The sequence below is a fragment of the Oryctolagus cuniculus genome, chromosome 14 (genome assembly GCF_964237555.1).
Source record: "Oryctolagus cuniculus chromosome 14, mOryCun1.1, whole genome shotgun sequence".
In the NCBI taxonomy this organism is placed as follows: domain Eukaryota; kingdom Metazoa; phylum Chordata; class Mammalia; order Lagomorpha; family Leporidae; genus Oryctolagus; species Oryctolagus cuniculus.
In genome coordinates this window covers 50,431,633-50,458,204 of record NC_091445.1, presented here as the reverse complement: position 1 = coordinate 50,458,204, position 26,572 = coordinate 50,431,633, and the positions used below count along the sequence as shown (strand labels likewise).

Genomic DNA, 26,572 nt, shown 5'->3' with positions numbered 1-26,572 from the left:
AGATCAGACCTATTGTCATGTTTAATCCCAGTGAGAGTCAAGTTGGGAGTTGATAATTTCTTTCTTTTTTTTTTTTTTTTTTTTTTTTTACAGAGGATCAGTTTAGTATGCATTAAGTAAGGATTTCAACAGTCTGCACCCCCATAGAAACACAAAGTGAAATATATTGTTTGAGTACTCGTTATAGCATTAAATCTCAATGCACAGCACATTAAGGACAGAGATCCTACATGAGGAGTAAGTGCACAGTGACTCCTGTTGTTGACTTTACCAATTGACACTCCTGTCTATGGCATCAGTAATCTCCCTATGCTCCAGTCATGAGTTTCCAAGGCTATGGAAGCCCTCTGAATTCTCCGACTCTTATCTTGTTTAGACAAGGTCATAGTCAAAGTGGAGGTTCTCTCCTCCCTTCAGAGAAAGGTACCTCCTTCTTTGAAGACATGTTCTTTCCACTGAGATCTCACTCACAGAGATCTTTTGCCAGAGTGTCTTGGCTTTCCATGCCTGAAATACTCTCATGGGCTTTTCAGCCAGATCCGAATGCCTTTAGGGCTGATTCTGAGGCCAGAGTGCTATTTAGGACAGCTGCCATTCTATGAGTCTGCTGAGTATCTCACTTCCCATGTTGGATCACTCTCCCCTTTATTTATTCTATCAGTTAGTGTTAGCAGGTACTAGACTTGTTTATGTGCTCCCTTTGACTCTTAGTCCTTTCATTATGATCAATTGTGAACTGAAATTGATCACTTGGAATAGTGAGATGGCATTGGTACATGCCACCTTGATGGGATTAAATTGGAGTCCCCTGGTATGTTTCTAACTCTACCATTTGGGGCAAGTCAGCTTGAGCATGTCCCAAATTATATATCTCTTCCCTCTCTTATTCCTACTCTTATGTTTAACAGGGATCACATTTCAGTTAAATTTCAACACTTAAGAATAACTGTGTATTAATTACAGAAGTAAACCAGTCATATTAAGTAGAACAGACAAAAAAACTACTAAGAGGGATAATGTATTAAGTTGTTCATTAACAGTCAGGGCTATGCTGATCAAGTCACCGTTTCCCATAGTGTCCATTCCACTTCAACAGGTTTCCTTTTTGGTGTTCAGTCAGTTGTCACCGATCAGGGAGAACATATGTTATTTGTCCCTTTCGACTGGCTTATTTCACTCAGCATGATGTGTTCCAGATTCCTCCATTTTGTTGCAAATGACTGGATTTCGTTGTTTCTTACTGCAGCATAGTATTCTAAAGAGTACATATCCCATAATTTCTTTATCCAGTCTATCGTTGATGGGCATTTAGGTTGGTTCCAGGTCTTAGCTATTGTGAATTGAGCTGCAATAAACATTAGGCTGCAGACCGCTTTTTTGTTTGCCAATTTAAATTCCTTTGGGTAAATTCCAAGGAGTGGGATGGCTGGGTCGAACGGTAGGGTTATCTTCAGGTTTCTGAGGAATCTCCAGACTGACTTCCATAGTGGCTTGACCAGTTTGCATTCCCACCAACAGTGGGTTAGTGTCCCTTTTTCCCCACATCCTCGCCAGCATCTGTTGTTGGTAGATTTCTGAATGTGAGCCATTCTAACCGGGGTGAGGTGGAACCTCATTGTGGTTTTGATTTGCATTTCCCTGATTGCTAATGACCTTGAACATTTTTTCATGTGCCTGTTGGCCATTTGGATTTCCTCTTTTGAAAAATGTCTATTAAGGTCCTTGGCCCATCTCTTAATTGGGTTGTTGGTTTTGTTTTTGTGGAGTTTCTTGATCTCTTTGTAGATTCTAGTTATTAACCCTTTATCTGTTGCATAGTTTGCAAATATTTTTTTCCCATTCTGTCGGTTGTCTCTTCACTCTCCTGACTGTTTCTTTTGCAGTATGGAAACTTCTCAATTTGATGTAATCCCAATAGTTATTTTTGGCTTTGACTGCCTGTGCCTCCCGGGTCTTTTCCAGAAACTCTTTGCCTGTGCCAATATCTTGAAGGGTTTCTCCAATGTTCTCTAGTAACTTGATGGTGTCAGGTCATAGATTTAGGTCTTTAATCCATGTTGAGTGGATTTTTGTGTAAGGTGTAAGGTAGGGGTCTTGCTTCATGATTCTGCACGTGGAAATCCAATTTTCCCAGCACCATTTATTGAATAGACTGTCCTTGCTCCAGGAATTAGTTTTAGATCCTTGATCAAATATAAGTTGGCTGTAGATGTTTGGGTTTATTTCTGGTGTTTCAATTCTGTTCCATTGGTCTATCCATCTGTTTCTGTACCAGTACCATGCTGTTTTGATTACAACTGCCCTGTAGTATGTCCTGAAATCTGGTATTGTGATGCCTCCGGCTTTGTTTTTGTTGTACAAGATTGCTTTAGCTATTGGAGGTCTCTTGTGCCTCCATATAAATTTCAGCACCAATTTTTCCAGATCTGAGAAGAAGGTCTTCGGTATCTTGATTGGTATTGCATTGAATTTATAAATTGCTTTTGGGAGAATGGACATTTTGATGATATTGATTCTTCCAATCCATGAGCATGGAAGATTTTTCCATTTCTTGGTATCCTCTTCTATTTCTTTCTTTAAGGTTTTGTAATTTTCATCGTAGAGATCTTTAATTATTGATGGATTTTCTTGGCATAATAGTCATCTTGTCTCTTTGTTTTTAGAAATAATAAACAATATCTATTCCTTTATTTTAATTGGAATGATTTATACCTAATTTTTCCCTGTTTTTTAAATTTTCTATTGTAATGGCTAAGAATCAAAGAATAGAATTATGTGAGCTATACCTGTTCATATTTTCTGGATAGTGACAAACTTTTGGTACGGAAAATCTGTACCAACTTATATTTTTCACTAATATGTCAATATTCAAATCACTCACCTGAAATAACAGCCATTTTGACTTCTTATTTTGCAACTTAGTTGATGTACATTATGTCTATCTCACTATCTCCTTTTTTTAAATTTATTTTTGACAGGCAGAGTGGACAGTGAGAGAGAGAGAGAGAGACAGAGAGAAAGGTCTTCCTTGGCCGTTGGTTCACCCTCCAATGGCTGCTGCGGCCAGCACGCTTCAGCCAGCGCACTGCGCTGATCCAAGCCCGGAGCCAGGTGCTTCTCCTGGTCTCCCATGCGGGTGCATGGCCCAAGCACTTGGGCCATCCTCCACTGCACTCCCGGGCCACAGCAGAGAGCTGGCCTGGAAGAGTGGCAACCAGGACAGAATCCGGTGCCCTGAAAGGGACTAGAACCCCGGGATGCCAGCGCCGCAAGGCGGATTATCCTATTGAGCAGTGGCGCTGGTCCTCACTATCTCCTTAATTGGCACAAATTAAGATACTGATTAATTTGGATATCATTGAAATTTTTAAAAATGTGTTTTATTTTTTCTGAAATTACATTTATAAGTTTCATCTCTTTTTATATTAGAATGTCTTCATAATTGTGTTGTGGAATTCATATAATCAACATAGTGATTATTTGGATTTTAAACAAAGGTTTTTAATTGTGTTATAGAAAATTTTCACTGTACAGGTAGAATTTTTTAGCTGCTTTCAAATATTTCCAGCACATAGTTTATACATTTTATTTTATTTTATATAAAAACTGTTATACTTCGGTCCTTCTCACTTTATTGCTTTGTGTACCTAAGGCCAGATGTTAGCTTTTTAGGTCATTCTCTAATAAAATGAATCAGGAGTCCTTGGAGAAATGGCTGAGTGCAGAGCTGGCCAAAGATTTATGCAAGATTATATTAATCAATGTAAGGCTAACGTGGACTACATTATAGTGCCAAGATGGAAGGAAGAGCTCAATGAGCAAATTGACACATTATATTCAAAAAGTAAAAAGGCTAATTCAAAGGACTTACTTGTGTCAAAGTGGGAAACATTTGAACAATAGAATAAATAGTGTAGTAAGAGTAGAATTCAAAGCATAAAATAAATATGTGTGAGTTCACACTGGTATACATCAATAATTGAATGAATAAATGAATGGACCTCTGAAGAGGGGAACAAGTAAATAGAATAATCAATCTCTCTTGTGGAAGAATTCAAATAATCATGCAAATGTTTTCCTTTCATGTAAGTGAATTCAATTACCTATCCCTGGAGTATAGGTGAGTCTTAGTAACTTGCGTCCAAAGAGTACAATATGGAAAGGGAGAACAAATGCAACTTGATAGTACAGAATTGTGATAAACTCTACCACAGTTAGCCACTTAAGATGAGTATTAACAGAAAAAGTCTTGTCGATGTTGCGCACCATGGACATGAAGTGGTGAGTGACCCTTTACCTCTGTGATCTTCCTTCCCAAAACCCATATCCCCAGTCTAATAAATACATAAAGAATATTCCAGGTAAGGGGCATTTCATAAGTATCTGACCATAATTTCCAAAACTGCCAGTCATAAAAAAATGACAGAAGTCTGAGAAATCAGCACTGAGCGGAGCAAGCTGAGCAGATATAGAACAAAGCAACAGAATGTCTTGCTCATAAAACAGGATTCTATAGCAATGCCAATGCAGCCAGAATTATGGATTAATATCAATTCAATTGGTCCCATTTACCACAATGTATCATAAGTTGTGCAAATACACCACTATTGCAGAAGTTGTTAACAATAAGATGAATTGACTGTCGGGTAGAAAGGAACTCTATGTTGTCTTTGTAACTTCCAAGTTAATATAAAATATTATACTATATATATATTATATATATAGTTAACATGTGGACTTCGTTTATGTTTGTCTTTCTAGCTCTGTCACCTAACTGGTTGGATTTCTTGGGGAATATATTCAAGTTGGAAATGAATAGCAGTTTGGACTTTTAAAGGATGCCAGCCTTCTTAGAGGTATGTGACAATTAAATCTTATCAACATAGATGCTTTACCTTTACTTCATTATATCTATTTCTCTTATTTGGAGGATGGAATGGTGGTACAGAAAAATAGGTAATGCATTATGTTTAAGGTTACAACCTGTCAATTCCAGGCTGAATTTCCAGACCATATCCTCCATGCCAGTTGACTGTATTGAAAAATTATACAAACAAAAATATTGTTTATTGCATTAAAATAAAATATACACAAAGATAGATGTTTTGACATCTCAATAAACAAATTCTATTAGAGTTCTTTTTCATTATGAATAATATTTACTTAACCATGTATATATTTACAGATGGTTTGACCTAAATATTACAAAATCAGAATTTAAGTAACCATTTATTTCAACAAGTATTATAGATTTTATGCCCTTTTATTGTATTTTTCTAACACTGTTTCAATTTACATAGATTTGAAAAAACTTAATTATAATATGCCTTTTAAAGAATAAAAGTCAATTTCTTCCTATTGTATTCTATTTTATGACACTTTGACTACTCTCTCATAACTATTAGAGATCACTACTGTTAAATTGGATATATCTCATCTCCAAGGCAAACCTCAGATGAAACTCTCACACAGGAATACAAAGTCACAGATTTCTTGTCTTTATTTATTTTTTAAAATATTTTATTTATCTATTTGGGAAGCAGAGTTATAGACAGTAAGAGGGAGAGTCAGAGAGAAAGGTCTTCCCTCCATTGGCTTACTCCTCAAATGGCCACAATGGCTGGAGCTGCACCTATCCAAAGCTAGGAGCCAGGGGCTTCTTCTGGGTCTCCCACACGGGTGCAGGGGCTCAATGACTTGGGCCATCTTCCACTCCCTTCCCAGGCCATAGCAGAGGCATGGATTGGAAGAGGGGCAGCCAGGACTAGAACCTGAGCCTATATGGGATGCTGGCACTGCAGGCAGAGGATTAACCTATTGCACCATTGTATCAGCTTCTTTTGTCTTTATTAATATTAATATGATGCAGTCTAGTTCAATTGTTTTTTTTTTTTAAAGGGAAAGGATTTATTGGTGAAGAAACCCAGCAGACAGGAAGGAAGGGACAAAGAGGGAAAAGAGAGAGAGAGAGGAGAGCATAAGAAAGAGAGGTCAAGAGACAGAAAGTGCAAGCGAGGAAAAAGGATACACGTGTTCATGAACGAATCCTCTTAAAACTTTGCTAGGGGCAAGTAGGAAAGTAGGATCAGCGAATCCTATTAGGATGAGGGGGGAGCTGACACTGTGGTTGGGCTATGAGGCTTAGGACCTAACCCTTGGGATAGGGTCTAAGAAGGTAAGTGAGGCATAGATGGTGCCACATAGACTGCACCATTTTACTAACATCTCCCCTTTTTTATATATATATAAAGCAAGAGTTGTATGGCATTACATTAGCCCTGAAAGTTCAGGAGGGGTGGAGGGATGATGATCTGTCTTTAGAACCACTTCCTGCTGACATGGGGCAACGTCTCAAGCTGCTGGTTCCTGGGTGGGGACCCAAATATATCCTGTAGCAGCATTTACTTGAACACCTGATTGGTGAATGCCTTGGTTCATTCCATTATCAACTCCTATAAACACTTAAACAGACATGGTAGTATAAAAGACAGTGAGAATAATAACCAATGATCCTAAAAGTGGCATTAACCAAATAATGAGAGGATTTCATAGAGGAGAGGAAATGAGGTGATCTCTGGACCCTTGTGAAGACACTTGTTCTTTTGATTACAATCCTAGTCTGCTTTTCCTTTCCTGGTGGCAGGAATCTAAACCCTGAGATTTGACACTTAAGTTAACCTACATGGACACAGTAATTATACAATGGCTCTGACACTTGCTGTTTTGTAAACATGGAATCTATTCCTAGCCTCTAGTCAAAACAAGCCTGGTATTCTCAGTTCCCAATCAGTGATCAATTATGATTAACCATAAATATCACAAATTGAAAAGGTTAGAGATAAGGCAGACATGTAAACTAATATGGTTATGGATCTTGCTGTGATATTTGTTCAAACTCTGTGTGTGCTCATATTTAATAAGCATAAAAGTGAAGTTGTTTTGCTTTTAGTGTTTCTTTTATAGGATTAGATTGTTTTAAAATGGTAATCTTTAACCTAATTTTAAAACATCATGAACAAATTTTGAGTATCACTTTGGAATAATCACTAAAAACTTTTAAGTACAATTTTCAGTATTATAAATTTGAAAAGAAATTAATCAGTGTATATCTCAAATATTAATGATGTTTTTACTTTTGTGTTCTATGTTATCTATCATTTTTTCTCATCAATAATTCAAAATTTCTACATAGAAAATATCTTTCCTTTACTTTCTAGAGTATTTCCAGTTTGTAGAAAATTTTAATTCTAATTTAAGTCTAATCTTGAATAGTTTGAGTGGCGATTTTATTCCATATATTATACTTGTATTTATAGAATAAAGACATCCAAGACTTCTAATTTAATTCCTATAAATAGCATTACATCCTTCTTATCAAACCCATTATTAAATCAACCTAAATATTATGTATGATGCAAATATAATTAATAAATTATATCAAGTGATTTTAATTATTAACTCAAGACTTTGCTTTTTTAAACAATTATATATGTATTTATTTTTAAGGCAGAGCATTAGAGAGGGAGGGATACAGATTTTCAATGTGCATTTTTACTCCCCAAATGACTGCATTAGCCATGGTTGTACCAGACCATGCTAGGGACTAAGAATTCCATCCTTGTCTTCCACATGTTAGGCAGGGGCCCAGGGACTTAATTATTCCCACACATATTAGCAGAGAGTTGAATTGGAAGTAGAACAGCTGGGACTTGAACTACCATGCTAGTATAAGAAATTGGCATCACAAGATGTGGCTTGAAACATTGTGTAGCAATGCTATACCAAATTCTTTGGTTTAAATCATAAAGAAATACCAAAACATCCAAACACCTGATTAGAGAAAGACATTCTTCTCAAATGTCCTTTGGCTCAGTCTGTACTATAGTTGAAGATAAACATAACTAAACTGTTTGATAATCACTTCACACAAAAACAGTTTAAAGATAATAAATTGAGAAAGAATACATTTAAAGGAATTAGGTGATACACTTGTTTTCCATTTGGGTACAGTTCACATTGACACAGAAAACATTTGAAGAGAATGGCTTAAAATTGTTTTCTTTTCCATGAATTATAAACTTCCAATATTAGTATAGACCTGAAAGTAATCTCAAGAAGAATGCTATAATAAAATACTGATGGCCAAGAATATCGAAGATGTATGTGTCAAGACAAATAAATTTAGGCTTAAAAATTCTTGGAGATTGGTGTTGTGGTGTAGAGGGTTAAGCCATTGGCTGTGATGTTGGCATCACATAAAGGAGTGCTGGTTCTAGTCCTAGGTGCTCCATTTCTGAACAGGCTCCCTGTTAATATGCATGGGAAAGCAACAGAAAATGGTGCAAGTTCTTGGGCACCTGCACCCATGTGGAAGACTGAGATGGAGTTATCATACGCTGGTTTCAGCCCAGCCTAATCCTGGCAGTTGTGGCCATTTAGGGAGGCAACAAGCACAGGAAAGAACTCTCTCTTTCTCTGACTCTCCTTCTCTCTATCATTCTGCCTAAAACAAAAGAAATAAAACAAAAAATTTTTCAACTATTTACTTTTGGGTAAGATAGTGTTGTGCAGGTTGCTCACAATCTCACCACCTTCTTGTACAAATTCTTTTTTCAACAAAGAAAGGACAATATATTTCTTCTGTAACATTTTACAAGGTGTGGAAATATGTGATGTTATTTTATGTTTGGTGAATGAAAAATCATTTGGGAAGTTAAAGAATGCAGTGTGTATGAGAATGGCTGGCAGATAAATCTCAAAGAGCAGGTCTAGGATGAAATTTCACATCATGGCAAGTGTTTTGTTTTGTTTTGTTTTGTTTTGTTTTGACAGGCAGCGTGGACAGTGAGAGGGAGAGAGAGAGACAGAAAGTTCCTTTACTGTTGGTTCACCCCCTAATGGCTGCTGCGGCCAGCGCGCTGCAGCCGGCACACTGCGCTGACCCAAAGCCCACAGCCAGGTGCTTCTCCTGGTCTCCCATGCAGGTGCAGCAAGTGCAGGGCCCAAGCACTTGGGCCATCCTCCACTGCACTGCCGGGCCACAGCAGAGAGCTGGACTGGAAGAGGGGCAACCGGGACAGAATCCGGCTCCCCTACCAGGACTAGAACCCGGTGTGCTGGCGCCGCCGCAAGGTGAAGGATTAGCCTATTGAGCCGCAGTGCCGGCCATGGCTAGGTTTTGAGAGGAGTTTTGTGTGATGTAGAGCCATGTTTTATTTCTTTTTTAAATTATAGAGTAGTAGCTTGATAAAATGTATATATAAGATAGGAAGACAATTACAGGCAATATATTGGGAAATTATATACGTGAGATCTTTTGGAGGTACCATTCTAATTTGATTTTTATCTGTTCCATATAATTTTTTTAGAAAAATACTTGCATTTAGCATTATTCAAAGAATATATATTCATTTACTTAGAGTGATTTAAATAGTTTTGGGATGTTAATTTAATGGAATCTTTAAGTATACTATAAGGATGTTTGGCTGCCACAGAGGCACACAGATCTAGAATCTATCTTTAAACAAAATAAGACTTTAAGACATTGATATGATTATTGAGTTCCTGACACTCAGAAACACCACCTCTCAGCAGGGATGAAGAGAGACAGAAACTCATGGAAACACCAAGGGAGCAACAGATCTGCTCAGTCAGGAGTGAATTTGAGCTTTTCTGGCTTTTGTGCTCAGAGTATCCTGCTGAGCTGGCAACAGTTAAAAAAATGAATTGTAGAACCATCAGTTTTTTTAGATGTACTTTGTAAGTCATAACTAGAAATCATTTTGTAAATTTTGTTACTATAGTTTTTTTTCTTGATGGGTTATTATTTTGGTTGTAATTAACACATCTGAAGAAAATAAATATGAGAATATTTCTACTCTTGGTAATTTTCAAAAGTTAGGATGTCACAATGGATTTGTCACTGGGAATTATTATTCATCATCTACCAAGAATTACAAGGGCAGAAAAGAAAGGAAAATTCAGAAGCAGTTCACTGTTTCTACTTAGATTCTGCCAAGTTTTATTTAGAAGAAAGAGCTGTTCCAATTATCCATGATTGCTGTGAGCATCTAGGATTATTAGAGCAGGTTTGTGACAAATAATGTCAGCGGAAAAGTAACTAAAAAGGCTACCTCAATCTTCCAAAAATTTTTCTTTATTCAATTTTGTATTTTTTATTCCATGTTTTATTTGAGTAATCACAAGCCACTAGATGCTCTTAGAATCTTCCAAAATGAGAAATAGGAGGCCATTTAGAGATATTTAATTCCATTGCACATATTTACACTTTTCTTTTGTTAGTCTAAACAAGGTATCCTATAAGTGTGAGGAAAGATATAAATAAATGGTGAATCTTTTTTTTTTTTTTTCTCTTCTGACTTTAAAGTTATCTTGTGTATCTGTCATGATGCTTTGATGTTGTGTGACAGGTCACTATCCAGGCCATTGTGCTATATCATTCAGATTAGCCTAACATTTCCTTGGTACATAAGCAAAGACACACATGCACTTTGTTCTAATAAAAGAACACTGCAGGAGAGATGAAGAGAACGCTTGGTTATGGTCTATGGGACAACAATCCATAATTTACTTTGCAGATGTCTGTGTAATTTAAGCAGCAGGCAGAACAACCACACAGTTGTAGCTGCTCAAGGGAAAAGATACCAAGAGGCTCATAAATCATCATAAGGATTAAAAGCAATGAACATTCATCTTCTTAACCTCAGAAGACAATATGGGAAAGCCAAGTATCAGAATGTACAAAGCATAGAATCTTTGCTCAAGGATGAAAGGTGTCAGAGCTTTTAAGGCTTCTCTCAATTAGCTCTGACCTGCCATTTGCCAGTCAGCAGAACATAATTTTAAAGTTGATTAAAAAGAATCTGCTTCTGCATCAAATTAAATTGAGTAAGTGATACGATGTATTTCTAGGCAATAGTTAAGAGTGAAGTCAAATCATATGAAAATGCTGATCATTTGCTTAGGCTGAACATGTGCTTTCTGGGACAGTATATAGAAAAACAACCTTACAAATATCCAACCCACAGAGATTATGCTTAGCAGAACATTTTTAAATGTGAAATGTCACAAGAAAATTCTAACTTCAGCATAGTCAAGTGAAGGGGATACAGACAGCTGGTTCTCCCCTATAACATTTAGTAAATAAATGATCTGTTACTAATTATATGTATTTGAAAGATTATTCCAATCAAAGGTCTTTGGATACAGATGAGAAATCATAGACGGTGAGGGAAGTTTCATTTTCTGTTGAAGATAGAACCTTTAATCAATCAAATTTTAATCCTCTTGAAAAATACTGACATTAATTTTCCCACTATTGTTTCAAATCAAGTTCATAATACAACTGTATTTGACATTTTTATAGCAACTCCAGGATAGTGCAGAAAATAAAATCGTTTATTCAAGGACAATTATGAGGCTGGTAGGAGATACAAATCAATTTTGGTTTCTTTCTGATTCCCTAGTTTAATATTAAATATCCCTTGATGATGATTCTTGTTGCACAGCCAATAGTTAATTATCTATTTTAGTTAAGGAGACTTGTGGTATGGTTAATGCAGAGTGGCAAAAGCTACATGCACACACACACACAAATATTTGGCATTGGAATGCATTTTGCATCCATATTTAAAAGTGATTTCATCTGACTTTTAGAAAGTCATACTGCCCTACGTTTGAAAGCCGCCTGAATGACATACCAGATATTGTAATTTGGGCTGCTTCTGCACTGACTGTGTCCTATTCTAAATACCGTGCTGAGGACAAATTTTCATCCTTGCCAATCTTCAGGCAATACTGTGCCACTGTATAGTATTTCACCACCAGTTTTCCTTCCTATGGAATGGTGATTAAGAATGGCGTGATCTGATACAAACCTGTAGAGTGGGTTCCGAATGACAATGAGAGAGAGAGAAGAGAGAAGAGAGCAGAGAGAGAGAGAGAGAGAGATTTCCACTAGTTCCCAGGAGCATCAGCAGGAAGCTGGATCTGCAACAGAGCAGCTGGAACTCTAACTCTGAGCAAGAAATGTGGGCATCCCAAGCAGTGGTTTAACTCACTTTGCCAGAACACCTGCCACAACAGGTTTTCAAAATTTGCAACCTATTATTTACTTTCCTTCTACAACACAACCACTTCTTCACATTCTTCTCTGCTTATTTTTTGTACAGAATGTATCATTGCTATAAACATGTTTTCCTCTCATTCACATATTATATAATTTGCTTGTTTTTATTCTCCTTACTAGAATGCAAGTTTCAACATGGTTAGTGACTTTAAAAATATTTTTCATGAATATATCTTATAACTCAGAAAAGAATCCTTAGCACCAAGTATTATACAGGCTACTTTTTAAATTAATTAATTAATTAGTGGGTGAAAGCTCACTTTCTTGAGTCTCTGTTGCCCACATAAGAGCTACAGATAGAGTTCCTGGCACCTGGCTTCAGCCTCACTCAGCCCCATATAGCTGTTTGTAGCTATTTGGGGAGTGAACCAGTGGGGAGAAGTATCCTCTCTTCTCTCTTCTTTCTCTCTCTTTCTGTCAATCTGCTTTCAAATAAATATATTTTTGAAAATCAGAATATGTCATCTTGGTAAAATAACATTTAAAAAGACTTAAAGATGCGGGAGTAAGCCATGAAAGTGTCTGAAGAAGAGCATGCCAAAATAAGCCACAGATTTTAAGTTGATAAAATGAAGGCTATTTGATATGCACAATTTAATAAAGCTAGCATGAAGGGACAGATCTTTAGCCAAGCAGTTAAACAACCTGCTTGAGATACTTGTATCCCATCTCTAAGTGCCTGATTTACAGTTCCAGCTTTGGAGCTGCAACTCCAGGTTCCTGCTAATGCACACACTGGGCTGAAGCGGGTAGATGACTCAAGTATTTGGGTCCCTGCCATCCAAATGGGAGGCCTGGATTGAACTCTATCTCCAGGTTTGGCACAATTGTTATGGGCATTTAGGGAGTAAACCAGTAGATGGGAGCCCTATCTTTTTCAGTCTCTCAAATCAATCATAAGTAAATACACACAAAAATACCCAGCAAGAAGGCTAGTATGGCTGAAGCTGGGGTGGAGTAAAGGAGGATAGAGGAAGTAAAGTTTTGGAGGGGAGAATAGCGACTTTGCCTTTACCTCTGACTGGATGCACTGGGCATTGTGTGGAGCTGAGTAGAGCCATGAACTGAGAATATGAAAGCTGGCCTTTCTTATATCTAAGAAGAAATGTTGGTTAGGTAGCTGGACACACTCTTCTGAAAGTCACATGTGATTTAATCATAGTATATAAATCATATGCCATTTGAATTGTATGAATTATATTCTTTTTTGTTTTTATTTTCTACCACCAAAATTCTACATTTGTATTGAGTATTATGTGATATTTTGATACATGTATATATTATGAGATATTGAATTCAGTATAAACATATCCATCTCCTCAAATGTTTATTATTTCTTTATGGTAAAATATTCCAAATGCATTTAAGCTTTTTTAAAATGTATGTAGTGCATTGTCTTTATCTATAGTCACAATGTTGTGCAATGGAACACCACAAATTATTTCTTTTAGCTATAACATACATATTACTCTCTGTGTGAGGAGTTGGTCATAGTGTTTGTATGCATTAGCTTATTATTTCTCATAAGAACCATATGATTCAGGTGTTAGTGTTATTTTCATTTCACAACTGAGCTACATAAAACTAAGAGGGTATTTAAATGTTTTCCAAGACCACACATCAGTTAAGAGGAAGAGCTGGAATTCAGACGCAGACACAATAAAATTATTTCAAACAAGTTGATATTGGATTAGATCACACAAAGGACACATGTAAACAAGAATATAGGTCCAAGAGGAAGGCTGTGGGCATTTAGAGGAAGGAAGTCAGATGAAGAAGAATCAAAAGGTGGTGAGTACAGGAAGGGGAGCAAGATAGGTGGTGCTCTGAAATCCAGAGAGGGAAGCAATTCAACTGGGTGAAGTGATGCTGATGAATTCAAAAGGATCAGGGCTGAGACAGATCACTGGAACCACAAGGTGGATTCCACTATTTATGTGACAAGAGCAGCATTAATGGATTGGGAAGCAAAATTTTGATAAAGGAGCCAGAAAAATAAATACAAACATTAAAGAAATTGCTGAGAAAAGTTTATTTGGAATTTCTATGGTATTTTTAAACAAATAAAGACGTATGTGATTCACAGTTCAAATTCCACAAAGAACAGTTTGTCATACACATTCCAGATGACCAGGGTGAGATTATAACACAGTGACACCTCTCAAAACACATTCACATTATTTTAAAACGAGTCAGTAAAATGAAACCCCACAATTTTTTTTTTTTTGTTATAGTTGATGGTGTAATAGAATTCATAATGTGCCACACTGTTGACAAAGTCATGTCTACTTCATTGGGCCTTTTAGGGTTGCCTGGATAGTTTAGATTGCAGTAGTTGATGTGTTAGGCCAGGTAGCAAACTATAAACATTAAAAACACAGATTTTTTTCCTAGATTGCTTAGATTCTGATCCCACTCAGCCACTTAACACTCAGCCACTTAACAAAAGTGATATCTATAAATATCTGGTCTCCCTTTCTCATGTTTAGTAATTCTTTTTCCATGCATGAATAGCCTGCAAACATAAACAGTGTTCAAAAAGTTTCGATGAACATTTTTAAGGAGTATTTCTCTGAAGAGCATTAGGCCCCTTTAAAGTTTTTGCTGCATATGATGAGACAGATGGAGAAATTCATTTTTTAAGCATCATATTTATTCCATTTTTTCCATGTTGTTTGAAATCCATTCTTCCTCTTGCCCCAAGGGATGCCTGCCTTCTAAGCACATGTTTGAAACTAGATAGAAAGCATATGTCCTGTGTATCCCTTGGGTCTGACAGAAGAGGTGAAATATAGGATAACTGCTTCTTCAATTGTGCAAAAGGGAGTTTCCTTTCTGCAGCTGGTATTTCTTCCATAGTGCATGAAGCTGTGTTGTAGCCTTCTGCTAGTTTGATTATCATCACATTTTCTTTCAAAACAATGTGGGTCTTTTAAAAGATAGGCAGTATTGAAATCTGGCATGTATCTGGGGTATAATTATGCATTAAATCAAGCTCACCAAGCTTATCACAGACTACTCCTGTGTTTACAGAGCAGCAGTAGGTAATTATGGTGTCAAATTGCTGTGACCTTATATAACCTTAGGAGGCTCCACATGGTCTGTTCTTTGTCAGCTGTATTTCAAGCCACTCCCCATTCAAAACATCAGGCCAAATCACGTACCCCACAAATATTCAGTTTTTCAGCCACAGTCCCCCTTTCCTGTGGGGACTCCATGTGCTCACATTCTGCCCAGAACTGCTTTAACCTCCCATGCACACAGCTTCTCCTCATGCTGGAATACCCACCACATACTTTTAAGAACCACTCTCTGACTCTCCTTTGTTTCTGCCACCAGATTCTTTTGGTTTCAGCCATCTCATCACATTGCTGTGTTGGCTGTTTATCTGTATCTGACATGAAATTGCAGGTGTGCTACAAGGTCCTCTGGCCTCATCTCAGGCATTGACCTGGTCTGCCCAGTAGCCCATTCTCTACACAGTATATTATTTCCTGCCGTGTTCCTGCTTACACATTCCTCTCATCTGAAGATATTCCATATTTGATGGTATGGTTTTATTACTTTCCAACCATCATTACCTTGTAAAATTACACCAAATTTTCAGATCTCAGTGGATACTTCTTTAGGGAAAAAGTAAATACAAAAAAGGAAACTATTATTGTATAGTAAGTTAAATACCCAGATCATAAAAAAGATCATGTTGTATTGCATGTTTATCTCATCATATGTGATTAGAAATATGATCATCACTGATTTAGAATTTATTAGGATTAAAAAGTATATCAAGCAGGCTATAAAATTTAATTATATTAATCAGCCATTGTATCACTTTGAAGCAATAAAATGATGAAAGATATGAGGAACTGCATTTGTTCCCATGGGTAAAATAAGGAGACTGGACCATGGGACCACTTGGCTCTAGAATAACGCTGTCTTGGTTTCAACAGAGACATGGGGAAGAAGAGATGTATAGCAGTTTGCTAGTCAAAGATAATCACAGTCTGGGTGGGGAGGCCACTGCGTCTTGTAGGGCCAGGTGGGAGTTGCATCTGGGATCAGATAGTAAGATGCTGTGGGAGGCTGGCTTTGTAGCACACAGACATGAGCTGACCTCTGGTTCCTGTGGAAGGATGTAATTGCCTGTTTGAATAATCCTGTGTCTATCGTGGACTTCACAGTTTCTCCTCTGGGATAATCAGGCACTGTATGTGGGCCCTATTATACACAGAACTATTTGGCTAGGGGACTTTATCTCTGGGAACTCAATGGTGGGAGGGACTTCTTGTTAGAATGTTAGAGGTCCTTCTAGCTTTCCTTAGATACCAAGACGTGCATAGCATCAGTCCTTAATATTAGGCCTCATGATACATGTGGTGATGCATTTGTATGTTATATTAACATAAAGGAATAAAAAAATGAAATCCAGTCATTTGCAACAAAATGGAGGAATCTGGAAAACATCATGCTGAGTGAAATAAGCCAGTCCCAAAGGGACAAATATTGTATGTTCTTCCTGATCTGTAACAACTAACTGAGCACCTAAAAGGAAACCTTTAGAAGTGAAACTGACATTTTGAGAAACAATGACTTGATCAGCCCTTGTCCTGACTGTCGAGGAACAGCTTACCATTTTATTCTTTTAATATTTTCTTTTTCTATGTAATACCACTGAACTCTTTAATTAGCACACAATTATTTTTAGGAGTTTAAATCAAACTGAAATTTTATCCCTGTTTAAAAAAAAAGAGTGGGAATAATAGAGGGAGGAGATGTACAATAGGGCACATGCTCACTCAGACTTACCTCTAAGGATAAAGCTAGAAAAGTGCCGTGGGACTCTGAATCCCATTAAGTTGGCATGTACCAATGCCATCTAACTAGTTAAAGTGATCAGTTTAAGTTCATAATTGATCATAAAGATAGGATTAAGTGTCAAAGGGATCACATAAATAAGAACAGTGTCTGCTAATAATAATTGATAGAATTAAAAATGAGAGAGTTATCCAACATGGGAAGTGGGATACACAGCAGACTCATAGAATGGCAAATGCCCGAAACAGCACTCTGGCCTCAGAATCAGCCCTTAAGGCATTCGGATCTGGCTAAAAAAACCATGAGTTTCGCAGGCATAGAAAACCAAGACACTGTGGCAAAAAAAAAAAAAAAAAAAAAAAAAAAAAAAAAAAAAACTAAATGAAAGACCTCTGTGAGTGAGATCCCAGAGGAAAGAATGGGTCATCAAAGAAGGTGGTACCTTTCTCTGAAGGGAGGAGAGAACTTCCACTTTGACTATAGCCCTGTCTAATATGATTGGAGGTGGCGAACTCAAGAGGCTTCCATAGCCTTGGCAGCTCATGACAAGAGCCTTGGGTGATTATTGCCATCATAAATAAGAGTGTCAATTGTTAAATCAACAAGGGAGTCACTGTGTACCTACTCCCCATATAGGATCTCTGTTCTTAATGTGCTGTACTATGAGAATTAAAAGTAAAACTAGTCTTCAAACAGTACTTTATACTTTGTGTGTCTGTGTGGATGCAAATTGTTGAAATCTTTACTTAGTATATACTAAGTTGATCTTCTGTATATAAAGATAATTAAAAATGAATCTTAAGGAAAAATGGGATGGGATGGGAGAGGGAGTAGGAGATGGGGTGGTTTGTGGGTGGGAGGGAAGTTATGGGGGGGAGCCGCTATAATCCAAATGTTGTACTTTAAAAATTTATGTTTATTAAATAAAATATTTCTAAAAAAAGGAAAGGTAATTTTTAATAAGAAGCAAATTTATCACATTCAGTGAAGTCATTTTCACATTTTCTCATAGGAAATTTCTTCCACTGTTCCATATTTTATATTTAAATAAATTAACATTCAATGAAATGAAAAGTTCAGTTCCTTGCACTGCCACCTTTTCAGGGTTGAGGGGTCATAACTTGTGACCAGTGACTTCTGTATTAAAATCCATTTTAGATAAAGAAACTGATTACTCAAACAGATAATTTCTTGGTATAGAGGAAGCATAGATTTCTAGCCTGCTTCATAACTTACTTAAACTATGAGATATTTATATAAGCATTTCTTATTTTGACTCGTGTGGTTAGCTGTGTTAGGAGTGTGGAAATAGATGTATTACTACAAGAGAAAATGTTGGAGGAAACATAAACACACACATATATACTGGGGGTCCAAATTAAAATTATGGAAAAATTATTCATGTACTTTTTTCTATCCTATTTAAAATTTAATTCTGGTTTCAATTATAGTAGCATCTTTACACTGATGCATGTTCATTTTACATTAAGTCCATTCTCTGTAGCAAATATAGTATCTATTGTACATTCAAAGTATACTAACTGGCATATATTTATCCATGCATAAATGAAAATTATTATATTCATTAATCTATTCATTCATTTATTCAAAAATTTCCTGCAATATATTCTATTCACTGATTGGGCTGCCTTGGGATACACTTGCTGAAACCTGGTATGTTTATGATCCCCTGAAGTTTACATTGCAGTTGAGCATGACATAAAATCAACAGATGAATAATTATCCTAGAAAAAAATTATTGGAGACTAATAAAGTACAATAAAGTCAGCAAGTTGATACATTACAAGACAAGAAATTCAATTCAAAGCAACAGTCAGAGAAACTGTCTCTGAGATGAAGCTGTTTAACCAAGATATAAATAACCAGAGGAATTTTTGATGATATCATATGCTAGAAATTTTTGCCATGGGAAGGAAGAACTAGAGGGCAAGACCCAGGCAGTACAAAGTTGGCATCCATGAGGAATGGATCCATGAGTATGCCAGGATAGCTGAAGTGAGTAAACAAGGAGTGAGTGAGAAGATGATGTCAAGAGGATGTTAGGAACCCATTATTAAAGTTTTGTTGGCTATTATAAAGGGTTTGCATTTGTTTATGTTATAAGCAATTGTATGACCATCATAAGTAAGGGAATGACATGATTGTAAAATGCAAAATTATTAGGGACTTCTGAACAAACTTTGACAAAACCTTAACTACTTTTTTCCAAGATCTGTAATGTTGTCAGAGGCACTAAAACTTTCTCCTTCCTATATATTTACTACAGTAAAGAATCTTATTTATCGAGAAAATAATGTTGATAGTAGCTTCTAATTCTGTGTCATTTATTTAAAAATGTTTATATTTATTAATAAAAAGCTGCCAGTCTCTGCTCCTCACCCATTTTTTCTTTTCTAGCTATTGATGAAGGAAATTTCAAAATTGAAAAATCAACAGATGATCACATTTTCACATTTTCCTCTTTGTATTTTCTGTCCTTATGGAATTTCTTTTTATGAAGAGTAGACATTTATTTGCATTTTTTCTTTCTCAGTTCTCCTATCATGTGTGTCCTACTGGGAGATGTCTTGTTATGCTGAAATTTCTTGGCTTATCTAACTCATTTGTGATCCGTACAACAAGACAGCAGAGCTGCCTTGCAGCATGCTGCAACCGGTGCACCGCGCTGATCCGAAGCCGGGAGCCAGGTACTTCCTCCTGGTCTCCCATGCAGGTGCAGGGCCCAAGCACTTGGGCCATCCTCCACTGCCTTCCCAGGCCACAGCAGAGAGCTAGACAGGAAGAGGAGCAACTGGGACAGAACTGGTGCCCCAACCAGGACTAGAACCCGGGGTTCCGACGCCACAGGCAGAGGATTAGCCAAGTGAGGCACAGCACCGGCCACATTTTGTTTCTTTTTTCTTTTTCTTTTTTTTTTGTGTGTGTGTGTGTGTGTGTGTGTGTTTACAGGCAGAGTGGACAGTGAGAGAGAGAGACAGAGAGAAAGGTCTTCCTTTGCCGTTGGTTCACCCTCCAATGGCCGCTGCGGCCGGAGCACCGCGCTGATCTGATGGCAGGAGCCAGGTACTTCTCCTGGTCTCCCATGGGGTGCAGGGCCCAAGTACTTGGGCCATCCTCCACTGCACTCCCTGGCCCCAGCACAGAGCTGGCCTGGAAGAGGGGCAACCAGGACAGAATCCAGCGCCCCGACCAGGATTAGAACCCAGTGTGCCGGCGCCGCAATGCGGAGGATTAGCCTAGTGAGCCGCGGCACCGGCCCACATTTTTGTTTCTGATAAACGTAGTCAAACGATATCAATAACAATATATTCAGACTTAACATAAACTTTTGTAAAGGTGTATGAAACCACAAACACCATGAAGCAGCCTTATAATGTTATGCCTTTACATTACATTTGTGACTGTGAAATTATAGCTTTTCCAGCTACTATTTATAATAAAATAATATCCAATGAAAAATTATACTATCAGACTTTTTTTGTTCATAGTACAATGGTCATTTTAATTCTAATATCATATAGCTAAAAAAAGTTGAAACTCTGTTGCATTTATTTTAATGATTTTGTAGAAAAATGGTTATTTTGACGATATTTAGGGCCTTTTCTTTTAAAAAAAGATATTTTTATTTATTTGAAAGGCATAGTTGCAGAGGGAGAGAGGGAGAGAGAGCAACTGACCTTCAATCTGCTGATTCAATCTCCAGATGGACCAAACAGCCAGGGCTGGGCCAGGCCGAAGCCAAAAGTCTGGAATATATTCCAGGTTTCCAAGATGGGTGGCAGGGACCCAAACACTTGGGCATCCTCCATTGCTTTCCCAGGCCATTAGCAGGGAACTGGATTAGAAGTGGAGCAGTCAAGACTCAAACCAGTACCCATATGTGATGCGGGCATTGCAGGTGGTACCTTTATCTGCTATACCACAACACCACCCCCACGGAGATGTAGGACTTTTAAAAGCCAGGTGTTGTTAGACATGCAGATATAGAAATCACTGTCACGAATAAAGCTTTCATGATAATTCACAAATAGGAGGCAGGGAGATGTGACTAGTATCAGAATTGACCAGAAAGCAGAGAGAACAAAGAGACGTGAGAAAAAGTCTTTATGGAAACATTTGAGTTCATGTTACTGTATGAGGACCAGTAAGACAAACAAAACAGGCTTAAGTTTGGCTAATTTGAATGATTTCTGCAACTTGGAGGGCAGGGCAAGAGTACAGTATTCCGTTGTCGGTGCCTGCCCTTTGGGTGATCAAGGCAGATTGGGTAGTGGCCCAGAGCCTGAGAGCTCCATAAACAAATGGTTGAGGGTATGGACTCAGCTGTGCTTGGTTTGCCTAGGAAAGGTACATTTCCAGGGAAACTGTGATCTCTAGGAATTAACTAACTCCCTGCATAGCAGTGTGTTCAGGCAAGGTCTCAATATGCAAAACATCAGAATATATAAAATAAAAGGTGAGGTTAATATAAGTCTTCAAAAAGTTCATAGAAAATGTGTACTATGGGAAAATGCATGGATTTCTAACTTTTTTGTAGCAAAATAAATAACTTTATTTCATGTTTTCAAAAGGCTTTTTTAAATGTTCTCATATAGTTGTGTTCACTTACAAAAACTGTAATCTTTAAGTCTACTTTCTCAGATATACACTTCTTAGAAAAATTAAGTAATTTAAATAATGGTAAAGTAAATTGCCCCCAAAATAAATATTTTTTAAATTTTGTACTATATTTGTCATAAAGACCATCTTTTATGATTAAAAGGATTAAGTCATTTTTGCTGCATAATTTAAAAGTCATGAAGGCAAGGAAGACAAGGACTATCATCAGATTTCATTTGAAGACTCACTTAGCTGTCACTTTCAGTACTTTTCTGTATAAGGCATGTCAAATCATGTTAAACGGGAATGGTACAATTGTGCATTGCTTTGTTATAAAGTATTTTCCTCTGAGTTACACCATTCCCAATTTCAGAATATGCTAAATGATTTTTGCTTTTGCCATTAGTACTCTACTGTGATAGACACTGTAGTTAAATAAATTATAGAAATAAATTGGCTTTTATATTATTAGACATGTCTGTCATATGAAATAAATATGATGGATTTATGTAACCAGTCAAGCATATCATTGTATTAAAAGTTAAACTTTGGTATCCAGGATTTCATACTCACTATTCTATGTTAGAAGTGCAAAGATGTCTGACAGTATGTGTGCATACATATATACAAGTGGCTTTTTGCTAGCAGTGACGTAAACAAGTTTTGCTTTCTTTAATGTTGTGGCACATATTTTGCCATTAGGCTTTGAAGAATAGACTTTTTTCTTTTATGTTTAAGATTCATTTATTTATTTGAACGGCAGAGTTACAGAGAGGCAGAGGCAGAGAGAGAGAGAGAGAGAGAGAGAGAGAGAGAGAGGTCTTCTATCCATTGATTCACTCCCTGAATGGCTGCAATGGCGAGAATTGTGCCGATCTGAAGCCAGGGTCCAGGAGCTTCTTCTGGGTCTCCCAAGCGGGTGCAGGGGCCCAAGGACTTGGGCCATCTTCTACTGCTTTCCTGGGCCACAGCAGAGAGCTGAATCAGAAGTGTAGTAGCCAAGACTTGAACCAGCACCCACATGGGATGCCAGCACTGCACCTATTTGGGATGCCTTACCCCATATGCCACAGCACTGGCCCCAACATTTCTTGATAGATCGTTTTATTTATAATGTATATCAGCAATATAAAATTCCACAACTAGACTAATGCTTGGCTCAAGCTTCTGGGTTGGTTTTGCCTTTTCACTGTCCATTTAATGCGTCTCTGTTTATCTGTTGCTGTCTGTGTCCTCAAGCTTCTTTTCTTTTCATCTGGAAGTGAACACAGCAGTTTCCTTTATCAGCATCAGAACAACTCTACCTTTGTCTTCTTACTCTCTTTGTCAGTCTGTCTGATTATGTGGTTTTACTCCTGTTTTTCACTTTATTGTCCACTATGCTATCCACTAATCAATATCCTTATTAAGTGATTTTGCCCCGTATTTCACTTTTATTGTCCACTATATACTCCAACAATCAATATCCTTTCTTGTTTTGGGCTATGTGATAAAAAAAATATGCATTCTACTAAGCATACATTTAATCTAAACCAGACACTCATGGTTTGTCCACAAAGGTCCCATTCTCTGACATCAAAGTTAGGTCAGGAGGGCCTTTCTTTCAAATGTGGAAAATGAGATAATGATCACCTCACTGTGCAGCTCATGATTGCCATCATCATCATTACTCATGATCACTATGCCTGGATTTAACTAAGGCTTTTCTATTTTCAATGTAAGACTTATTGTTCAACATTCTTAGACCTCAATTTTTTTTGTCCTTTGCCTCACATGTATTCCAAAGCCTATTTCTATTTCTTATACTGATTTACATATGAAAAGATGTGTTTTTTTTTTTTTGGCCTAAACTCTGAATCCAGAAGTCAATAGATAAAATATTACTCAGTGTGAGATGATTTTATAGGGTCACAAAGTCCAGAGTTGACTAATTTCAAAGGCTAGAACTATGTTGCAGAGCAGAAATGGGGGTTGACTTGAAACAAGTAGGAAGAGCAACACCACCAGGACAGGTCTCTTTCTTGCTCTGCTTTTCAAGTAGATTAAAAGTAAACAGCTTTCTACGCTACCCAGTGAGGGGTCCATATGGCATTGTTCTTGATTCCCAGCATAGCTTAAGGGGAACCTGTCACAATGTCTGGAACCCTTGATGTCCTGCAAATGAAGGGAGAGATGTCCTCAAATCCCTTGCATCAGGAACCCACCTAGGTGGTTCCAACCTTGACCTCCAAATGGAATAGTTCATCCACAAAAGGATAGGTGATAGCATCTACATCATAAATCTGAAGAGGGCTTGTGAGAAACTTCTGTTGGCAGCTCATGCCATTGTGGCCATTGCAAACCTTGCTAATATCAGTGTGATACCCTTCAGAAACACTGGCCACAGGGCTGTGATGAAGTTTGCTGCTGCCTCTGGAGCTAATCCTATTGCTGGCTGCTTCACACCTGGAACCTTCACTAACCAGATCAAGACAGCCTTCTGTGAACCACTCCTTCTGGTGGTTGCTTATCCTAGGGATAACCACCAGCCTCTCACAAAGGCATCTTACGGGAACCTGCCTACCATTGTTCTGTGTGACACAGACTCTCCTCTGTGCTATGTGGACATTGCCATCCCATGCAACAACAAGGGAGCCTACTCACTGGGTCTGAGGTGGTGGATGCTGGCCCAGGAGGTTCTGCAGAGGTATGGTACCATCTCCCTTGAACACCCCTGGGAGGTCATGCCTGATTTCTATTTCTATCGAGATCCTGAAGAGATTGAAAAAGAACTGTCTGCTGCTAAAAATGCTGTGGCCAAGGAGGAGTTTCAAGGTGAATGGACGACCCCAGCACCTGAGATCACTGCTACTCAGCCTGAGGTTGCAGACTGGTCCGAAGACGTGCACTCTGTGCCTATTCAGCAGTTCAGAAGACTGGAGTGCTCAGCCCACCACTGAAGACTGGTCTGCAGTGCTTACTGCTCAGGCCACCGAGTGGGTAGGGACAACCACTGAGTGGTCTTAAGCTGCTTTCACAGTTTCTGAAGCAAACATGGAAATGAGGTTGATGGAAAATAAACACCAGTGTCTACAGATTAAAAAGATAAATAAGCATCTTTTTGTAAAATATGCTTTCAGAATATACAATTGTAATGTGTAACTAAAAGAATAAAAATTGACAAATTGCTATGTAATAAACAACATTTATGTTGCATATTTTCACTGAAGTATCATTTAAGTGAATATTAAATGTATTTTTATATTTAGCTTATTTTTATATTTATATAAAATATAAATTTATATAATATACAATTTATATAAAATATAAATATAAATTTATATAAAAGATATAAGATTGTATATAAGTATAAATTATATAAATATTTTATATTAATCTTATTTTTATATTTATCTTATCCTATTTTTATATTATATTATTTTTTATATTTATCTTATTTATTTGAAATGCAGTGTTATAGACAGAGGAAGAGACAAAGAGCTATTGAGAGAGAGAGATTTTCCATCTACTGGTTCACTCCCTAACGGACCACAACAGCTGGGCCAGGCTGAAGCCAGGAGCCTAGAATTCCATCCTAATATGCCATGTAACTCGCAGGGGCCCAAGTACTTTGATCGTCTTCTGCTTTCCCAGGTGCGTTATTAGGGAGCTGGCTCAGAAGTGGAGCTGCCAGTATTTGAACCAGCATTCATATGTGATTACCAGCACAGCAGATGATGCCTAACCCACTGTTATGACACCAGTCCCCAAACTTGAACTATTCTCCATTATTTTTTAAAAATAGTTACAATTTTAATCTACCTAAAACCCTTTGGATGTTTAAGACATGCATCCAAAATTTTTTCAATAATATGATATGAAGAAACACCAAAAAGTTCCGTAGAAAGTTGAATGAAATTACCATTTTCATAAAACCTTGAAACCCTGCATGTGAAGGTCTTCAAAAACATGTGGAAATGTGTAATATGCATCTAAATAAGTTAATGCTTTAATTCTACTTTCCAAGACGTTTTTGAAGTACCCTTATATTGTTGTGTAAACTGAAAATAAGAGGAACATATAGCCTTAGTTTGAAAAAAATTCATAAAATATGAACATCTGTTATAATTGCTAATTTTTGTGAAGCTCACCTGGCAGTATATTTCTGTTTCCTCATGCTCTGGATTTCTGTTGTTCTTTGTTCTTTGGTTGTCATAGCATTTATTTGCTGATTAAGTCTGTTTTGTCATAAGATTACTTTTACTTTGGAAGCATTCACAAATTGGAAGAAATAGGATACCTGTTAGCTTTATCATTCAAGTTGTAGTGATCATTTATCCCTTGGAATTTAGTAGTTATTATCACTTTAAGTGTTTTTTTTTTTTTTTTTTTTTTTTTTTGCTTCAATATCATTTCCTTGTCTCAAACAGTACACAGCACAGAAAAGAAAGTGGTGTTCTGGAAGATAATTCAGATCCACATACATCTAGAGCTCAGACTACTACATTTTAGATTTGCAACATTATACTCCATCCTCTAGATAAACCATGCCTTTACATAAATAATTTTTTATTGTTGGACACAATTTTTTAATATCTAGAATTCCCAACTTTACATGACTCCTGAGATCTGCCATCAATCACTTATTCTCACATTCTACTCAAGTCTTTCCTAATCCTAAAGTGACCTAATCCATTTTACCTAAGAGTTCCATATTTTTCTTCCCACTGCCAATAAATTTTTCAAGAATATATTCCCCAAACTCACAGTTTGATGTCCCACCACGGAAGCCTTTCAGCATACATGATCTTAGAGGAGGGAGCTCAGCAACTACTACCTTACCTGGCTTTATTTATTTGCTTTGCTACATTTGCATTATCACACTCAAAGTGATGTAGATGAGAGCAAATATCATGTCTACAGGTCTATGACCAACACCTAAGGAAGCTCCCTGAAGTGGATATGCAATAGTTACTAAAGAATAGTTAAATATGTTTGGATATATAATAG

General features: G+C 37.2%; 1 protein-coding gene and 1 pseudogene across 7 annotated transcripts in view; both read left to right on the top strand.

The window, feature by feature from the left end:
* CDH12 (cadherin 12) overlaps positions 1-26,572 on the top strand; it is a 1,101,741-nt gene that overhangs the window by 366,022 nt on the left and 709,147 nt on the right. For all 7 annotated transcript variants that reach the window (XM_017344661.3, XM_051853848.2, XM_051853852.2 and 4 more), the window contains one exon: positions 4,762-4,856. The gene's annotated coding sequence lies outside the window, so the exon portion shown is untranslated. The remainder of the gene's footprint in view (positions 1-4,761; positions 4,857-26,572) is intronic.
* Positions 20,533-24,589, top strand: LOC138845253 (small ribosomal subunit protein uS2 pseudogene; annotated as a pseudogene).